General features: G+C 33.8%; 1 non-coding gene across 1 annotated transcript; it reads right to left on the bottom strand.

The window, feature by feature from the left end:
• Window positions 1-828: 828 nt before the first annotated feature.
• LOC112472542 lies at window positions 829-979 on the bottom strand. Its single transcript, XR_003043646.1, has one exon. It is a non-coding gene; the product is annotated as a small nucleolar RNA SNORA62/SNORA6 family (small nucleolar RNA).
• Window positions 980-8,013: the final 7,034 nt, after the last annotated feature.

Genomic DNA, 8,013 nt, shown 5'->3' with positions numbered 1-8,013 from the left:
CGAAGTCAACAGGATGAGATATGTTTCAAGGAAATACACTACTGTGTGCTATCTTGATCAAAAATATTCTTTTTCCTTCCTTCTGCATTCAAAGATATTCACCCCCACCTCTAATAACAAAACCTTGAATATCTCACCCCATCTCGGCACAAAGCTCAAAACCTAGGGTCTCATGATAATCTTTCCATCAGGTGAAGATCTGAAGATCAAATAAAAGGTCACTTTCTTCAAATATACATTCATGGGACAGTGAGTGATGACTGGAACAAACAACACTCTCATTGGAAAGAGGATAAGAAATGTTACTTGATTAGGCCTGTATTTTGCTCAGATCATTGTTTCCCTAGGTTTCTTTTTCTGGAAAAGCCCGAGTCTTTTTCTGTTATACTCCTTGGCCACCTCTCATCACAGCATTGGATAATATGCAGCATTGGGAGCTGAGCAGCTTGCTAAGCCTGCTCTGTCCTTGTAGAAGATGTTTTATGTCTTAATAGTTATTCTCTTTAATCCAGTTAATCTTGTTTAATTGAAACTTTTGACAAAAAACACTCTCATAAATGTGGGTTTTAGAAAATTATTTGATTTCAATCAGAAACATGTGCAAACAGCCCTCCCTGCCCACTCTTGTGTTTTTGGGGTTTTGTTTGTTTGTTTGTTTTGTTTTTTTGAGATATGTCTTTCTCTCTAGACTTACAGATAACTTGAGCCACCAGGCTTCAAGGAGACTGTGGGCACCGCTTATTTGCTAAGCCCTTTTATCCAACTAACATAATTTTCTAGGGATCACCTTAACTATTCAGCATTTCTTTTTGTTTTGTTTTGTCTTTCCCTTGTTCAAGGATTACTGTCAACCTCCACTCATTAGGCCAGAGATGTTTGTGGTGTTGGTGAAAAACTTGCCCTTCATGTAGCATACTACCAACTTGTGAGTTCATTGGCTAGACCATGGCCACAACTCCATGCTTTAACAATGTGCAGAACTAGCCAGTGTTTTTATCAAAGATTATGAATGGCAATAACCATTATTTGGACATGTATCTTTATCTAAACCTCAATGATCCCTCTGTTGCTCAAAGCACTTCCATTTATCTTTTACTAATTGAAACAGTTCTGTTTCTCAACTCTGCAATCCCTACAATTCTTGGTCGCTCTCATTTTTCCTTCTTCCCTGTTGGCGAAGCAGCCCAATTCTTTTCTGAGTTCATCTGACAATTCTGGGAGAAAAAATAACCAAGCCAGAGTAGTAACATTCTGTTTTGACATCTCTTCCCTGAAAGCTACTCATTCGTTAGGTAAATTATCTGCTTTCTAAGTTATTGCAGCTTTGCCAAATGCTTTGTCACTGCATGCTATGGGTCATCGTTTTTTCAGCCTCCAATAGCAGTTTTCTTTTATAATATGTCTTTTGGTCCTAAGGTCAATACAGACTTGCAGTTTTTTGTTATAGGAGCATCTCATGTTAAAATACTAATATCTCTTTCAGTCAGCTTTGCTATAGTAACAAATAGGCTCAAAAGCTTAGTACTCCTACCAATAAAAATTGATTTCTTGCTCATGTTACACAGAATCTCGGGTCAGCTACAGTTCAGCAGAGGCTTCAAATAAGCTAGGCTGGGCTCTGATGCCTTCCCATTCTGGAGCTGGAAGTCCAGCCTCTATGCCAGTTATTCACATGTCTCTTAAAGCTTCCACTCAGAATCAGCAGTAAAAGAACTGGCATTCTGTTCATATTCCATTTTCCACAGCAAGTTATAGAATTTATATCAAAATCAGTGGGCAGATAAGTAGTCCTTTTATGTAAAAGGGTGACGTGAATGATTACAAATAATAATAAAATTCACCACATGATCCCATCTTAAAGGATTTGAAAGAGAACAGAGTAAGCCACCCCCATAAAAAATGAGAATAAACAGCAGAAAACAAAGACAAACCTAACCAGAAATAAATTTAGCGAAAAACAAACAAGACAAAAATTATTAAATCAAATTCTTGTTTTAAAAAATCTAATAAAACAAAAAAAAACCTCTGGCAGGCTTGGTCAAGTAAAATGAGAGAGACCAAAAATGAAAACGAAGTTATAACTAGAGATGTAGCAAAGATTACAAAGAAATAAGAGAATCATATGACCAAGATAATTGGAAAGGTTAAAAAACACAGAAAAAATTGTAGTTATATGTGGCTAATCACAACTATTTGTACAGAATGTAAACAACTGAATTATGCTAACACAAAGAAATTGAATCAATAATTAAAAACTTTCCCTAAATCAAAAGCTAAATCCAGACAGTCTTATAGACAAGTTTTATCAAACATCCAAGAAGGCAATGCTTTGATCTTACTCAAAATAACTTAGAGAATACTAAACAGAAAGAGAAAACATCTCCCCCCAAAATTCTAGAAGACTGTTCATCTTGCATAGTAAAACCCGATGAGGACAGAAAGAGAAAGAAAATGTATAGAACCATCTTATTCATGAGCAAGAATCCAAAAATTCTATATATGATACTAGCAAAAAATACTGGGAATATACCAAAAGGTTAATATATCTTAAATAATTTGAGCTTATTCCAGCAATGCAAGTCTTGTTTAACATTAGAAAGTCTGTTATATTAGTTTTTAATATAAAAAGTTTAAATGAGAAAAACTATATTATCTCAATAGAGTCATAAAAGCTCTTGATGTAATTCAACATTGGCAAAAAAAAAAAAGAAATTAGTAAGTTAGGAATAAAAAATAACTCTTTAATAAATAAGATCTAAACAAAATACTTAAAAATATTTTAATAGCGAAACATTATAGATGATGTTCCCTTTCACATCATAAAAGACAAGGCTAACTTCTAGCACTGCTTTTATTCTATTTTGTGTCTTAGGCAATAAGACAAGAAAAATAAGTGAAAGGCATAAAGATTGCAAAAAAATACATACATATGGAGCATAACATTTAGCAATGTTTCTGGAAGCAAAATCGAATATAAAAACCAATTACTTTTCTAAGCACAGGCAACAGGGAAGAAGAAAATATGATAATAATAATATGCTCTTTATAATATCTCTAAGAAATATTAGGTACTCAAGAATAGGTATAACATAAGATTTGTCAGATTGTAATGGAAAAAATAATACAATTTTACTGAAAGATATTAAAGAAAATTATATAGAGAGACATATCACTTTTGTGAATTTAAACCTCAATATTATAAATATGTAAATTTCAAAACCCCAATGAGTGTTTTCATAAAACTTGGAAAATTAATTTAAAATTTTATATTGAGAAGAAAAGCCTGAGAATAGCCAGAATTCTGAAGAAAAAGATTAATAACTTAAGATTCAATATCAGCTATCAAGACTGATAAAGATGGTATATATTTGTTCAGAAACAGATAAATGGACCATTGGAACAGAAAGAAATGTAAAGAAACATATCCCTGACATTATAGAAAACTAGTTTAAAACAGAGATAGTATTGAGATCCTTGTGGAAAGGGTATATTTTTTACTAACTAGATTTGGGCTATTAGTTTTCATTCAGAAAAAAAGAAATTGGATTCCTTACTCAACAGCTTATATCAGAAATTAAATGAATAAGGCGAGTTCACTTAATGCTAAATGAATTAAAGATTTAAATGTGAAAATCAAAGCAATAAAACATTGAGAAGACCACATAAGACACTCTCTCTGTCTTAAGAAATATATATTAAATAAGATATTAAAATGACCCTATTAAATTGTAGACAAAGTTGACTGTATTATAATGAGAAGTTATGCTCATTAAAATAAACTGTAAAAGAAATAAAAAACCACAGATGTGAAAATGTATTTGCAAAACAAAAATATTCAAAATGGTTGTATACCAAAAGTATTAAAAACTCTTACCCACCCTGCACCCCAAGAAAACAATCCAGAAGAAAAGAAAAATGGACAAAGGACTTGAAATGACTCGATTTTACAAAAGAGGAATCATGAATGACCAGGAACTTAAGAAATAATGGTCAGCCTCATATTAGAAATCAGGGAAATGCAATTCAAATCCAAAATGAGATATATTTTCATTTCTATCAATTAGGAAAAACAGTTTGACTTTCTCAAGCATTGGCGAGGCTGTGGAATACCTGAAACACTTATGCACTGATAGTGGGAGTATTAATGGGTGTAACGCTTGGAAAAAAAACTTAACATTTTCTATTAAGATGAACAATTTTACTCTTTGATACATATTTTTAAAAAATTCTTACGCGTAATCAATAGATGGTAGTTTGTAAATACCAAAAAACAAATAAACAAGTAAACAAAAAACCCATTCGTAGAAACTAACTAAATGCCCATTATTAGTAAAAATGATAAATTCTGATATCTTTACATAACATAATACTATGTATTTGAGAAAAATTAATAAATTACAGTTATATGCAACAATTGGATGAATTCAGGAGCATAATGTTTAATGAAGAAATAAATTTAAGGAGCTAATATATGTAGGAAACTATAAAAAGAAGCAAGGCAGTGATAAAACAAATTTAGCAACACGATCCTCCTGAATAGGAAGAAAAATAGGCAAGATGAAATGTGCCTGAGACACAAAAATGGCAAAAGTAAGGTAGAGTTCTTTTGTTAAAATGGGAGGTGGCTAAATGGGAGTTGTTTCTATTTCTTATATTTGTGTATATTTAAATATTTTGTATCCACTCAGTATTCCATTATAAAACAACAATAAAGAATGCACGGCATAGAAGAATTTGCCACACCTTAGGGGACACCATCACGTGTGACCTAACGAGATGATAGATTTATCAGTCATCAGGCATAATCGGGTTCAATCCCATTACAATTACCTCAGAGGTAAGTTCAAGGTGATGTTGCAGCACATAAGGAAACTGTCCCTAATCTAGACTTGAGAAAGAAGTGGTCAGGGAAGACTTCCTGAGAGAGTTAATAAAGTGAGACCTAAGAGATGAAGAGAATTTAGTCAGGGAAGTTTCCTAGTCAGAAGAAGGAACATGTATGAAGACCATTCTCTTCTCATCTTCCACTGACCCTATGGATAATTAATTAATAGATAGAAATGACATCTTACTTCTTTATGAATTAGAGTGGTAATCCTTTACTAAAGGCATATTCTGACCCAAAAGAGCTCTGGACACCTATTCTCTCATGTACACAGCCCTGTGAACTTCCTACTCTCACAGCTCTGATCGTTATGGATTATAACATTTTTCTCATTTGTCTTTCTTTCTAAATTAAGAGCTCCATGAGTACTTTTATCACTTTGCCTATAATGCCCAACATAGAGCTTGGCACTAAGAGAGTATTCAAAAAAATGTTTAATGAATAGCGAAGGAAAAAAAAAAAAACAGGACAAAATGATCAAGAGAAAAAGGTGCATTGATGAGCTGACTGTATCCAAAAGGAGAGAAATCTAAGAATGTGTAAGAACCAGTTCAGAAGCAAACTGGAGAGACAATACATTTGAATTCCAACCAAGTTCTTTCAGTCTTCATTGACCTCTTGCTATGTAATCCATCAAAGAGCAGTGCTCTCCTTTAGAAAATAGCTTCTAAATGCTATTGGTTTATTAATTCTGGGAATCAAGACTGGCTTATCTAAAACATAATTAATCTTAGATCGAAATTTGATTACAAGATCTGATTCTACAGAGGTGATCCAAAAAGGTGACGAATTTTCTACATATTTAATTCTATTAAATTACACTGCTAAATTGATAATTCCTATAACTGAATTAAAATCATTTACTACATTAAGCAATTCCTATTTTTCCAGATGGCACAACCCGAACAAATGAAAAAAGCAAACAATAAAATTTTGCTTTACATGCTAGGCTTGTAAAGAGCGATACAATGTAACTCCAGGGGCAGGTACTATAATGAGAGCTTATTATTGGGCTCTAGTTTTGAATGGACCTTGGGTTTTCCTTTTAAGTAAAAGCCTGTATTGTAGGACAAAGAGCTTTATCCCTTGTGACGGGAAATCTAAGAATAACTGTTCTTTGTGAGTCATGCAAACACATTCCAAAAAGGCCTTTCTTCTATTCAACATCTGTAAGAGCTCTTCCTGTCTTTTCCCACCACCTCAGCCCAGGTAGAGATGACAGGCAAGGGATAATGGGCAGCGGTTATTTTTACCCTATTGAGTTTCAATAAAGGAACAAAAAATAATTCACAAGAACAAGTACTTCAGTTCTCTGTCTTCAGAAACAAAATGTGGCCAGGAGTGACCTTTCGGTATAGGAACCGTGGAAGAATTTTTTTTCAGCTTGTACTTGGTGCCATTTTCTCACCAATGGAGACAATTCTGACTCCCTGGTTGAATCCTTATTTCAGCATCCTTTGTGGTGATGATCACGTGATGCTGAGAGAAAATGTTCTCTGGGTGGTGCTCAGTCTTATTTGGGCAGCTCCTTAATAACATTGTTTTTTCTTCACTAAAGAATCTAAGTTGTATTATTTTAGAAAGTAGAAATTTAAGACTCATCATATAATCTAAAGATACTTTTTCAAATATTTAAAAATCAGAAAGGAGCTTTATTTCTTTTTAAACAAAATCTTAGATTTGCCCTTTAAAAATTGACCAGAGAGTCTACTTCTCAACTTTTCCTTGATTTGAAGAGATTGAGTTGGGGTATAATGGTAATGAGTCTTTTTTGATCTTTTTTTTTTTTTTTTGGCTGCTCTTTAATTGAGATAGAGGATGGTGGAGAAGATTGGCCATGGTGGGATTGTAGGTACTTATCTTAAACATAGAACTGGGGAGCAGTGTCGAAGGGATGTCTGATTTCAGACTTGCCATGGGTCTCTCTGCTCATGCTTGACTTTCTGCCCTGCACAGAGAGTAGATACAATACCATGCAGCTGTGTAGTTCAAAAGAATGATTTGCCTTCGCCTTGCTAAAATCTGGGAATTAAAAAGAAGAGAGACGGTATATGTGTATGTGGATTATAAATAAAGAACGATATCTTAAAAGGGACCAGCATCTAGCCTTTTTCACTTATGCTAGGAAAAAATAGATTATTTTTTACTGCAAAATTTTCTCCATGAACTGGCAACTGTGCTATATCATAAGAGCTTTCTCACAGAGTAGATAGTCAATATTTGTTGAATGAATGACACCATTCTAAAAAGAGAAACAAATATCAATGTAATCTCTAGCTGGATGTTTATGCTCCCTGGTGGTTTGACTTCAGAGTGAAACAAATAAAAACCAGTGTGGCTGGGATATTACAGTCTCTTATACCAATCCAGAAACTGGCAGATTTTAGGCATCTGCTACACCAAATAAGTGACAACAGATGCGTAATGAATCCTCAAATTAGAGATTTTTTTCCCCTCTGTATCTCAGCATGGTGGAGCTAATGGAGGGCAAAATTTACAAAAATAATTAAAATGATGCCAGCTTTTAAAAGAGAAGGGGCTGCGACTAGCAAGCACTCACAGGACAAGCAGTTGCAGATACCAATTTGAAGAGACATACTTTCTCACCTTGAGTTGCAGGGTTGTTATTCAGCACTAGCCCTTCACAAATGAAAACCCTTCACATCTGGAAAGTGTGACAAAGGAAGGGACGGGACCTATCATGGCAGTTATACTGGTTACCAAGATTTTCTAACTGGTTCCAGTTCTCTTTGTTGTGTTCCTGTGCTGCAAAGCAAACGAAGGAATGGGAATATGCCTGCAGGGCTTTTGATGGCATGCAACGAGGTTTTTTTCGAAATTTATTTCTGTTGCCATCTGCATCAAAATAACATGATTTTTAATATTTGGTTCGAGTGCCTTTAATTCACATAAATAATGCCTTTAATTCACATAAATTGTTTAATGTCCTTTTATTCACCTCTCCCTAGCTACTCCATGTTTTTCAACTAAATACATATTCTCTTTAAATCTTTTCACTTATCAGTGTGCCTGCCTCCTTCACTCCTCATTCTTAGGTCCAGAAAAAGAAATAGAAATAATTTTTTTATCAATTATGAAATCATTAAATTATTTTTAAACATAGTTTA

The sequence above is a fragment of the Pteropus alecto genome, unplaced genomic scaffold, assembly GCF_000325575.1.
Source record: "Pteropus alecto unplaced genomic scaffold, ASM32557v1 scaffold76, whole genome shotgun sequence".
NCBI lineage: Eukaryota > Metazoa > Chordata > Mammalia > Chiroptera > Pteropodidae > Pteropus > Pteropus alecto.
The sequence above is the reverse complement of the archived record's forward strand: the minus strand, read 5'-3'. Positions and strand labels throughout refer to the sequence as shown.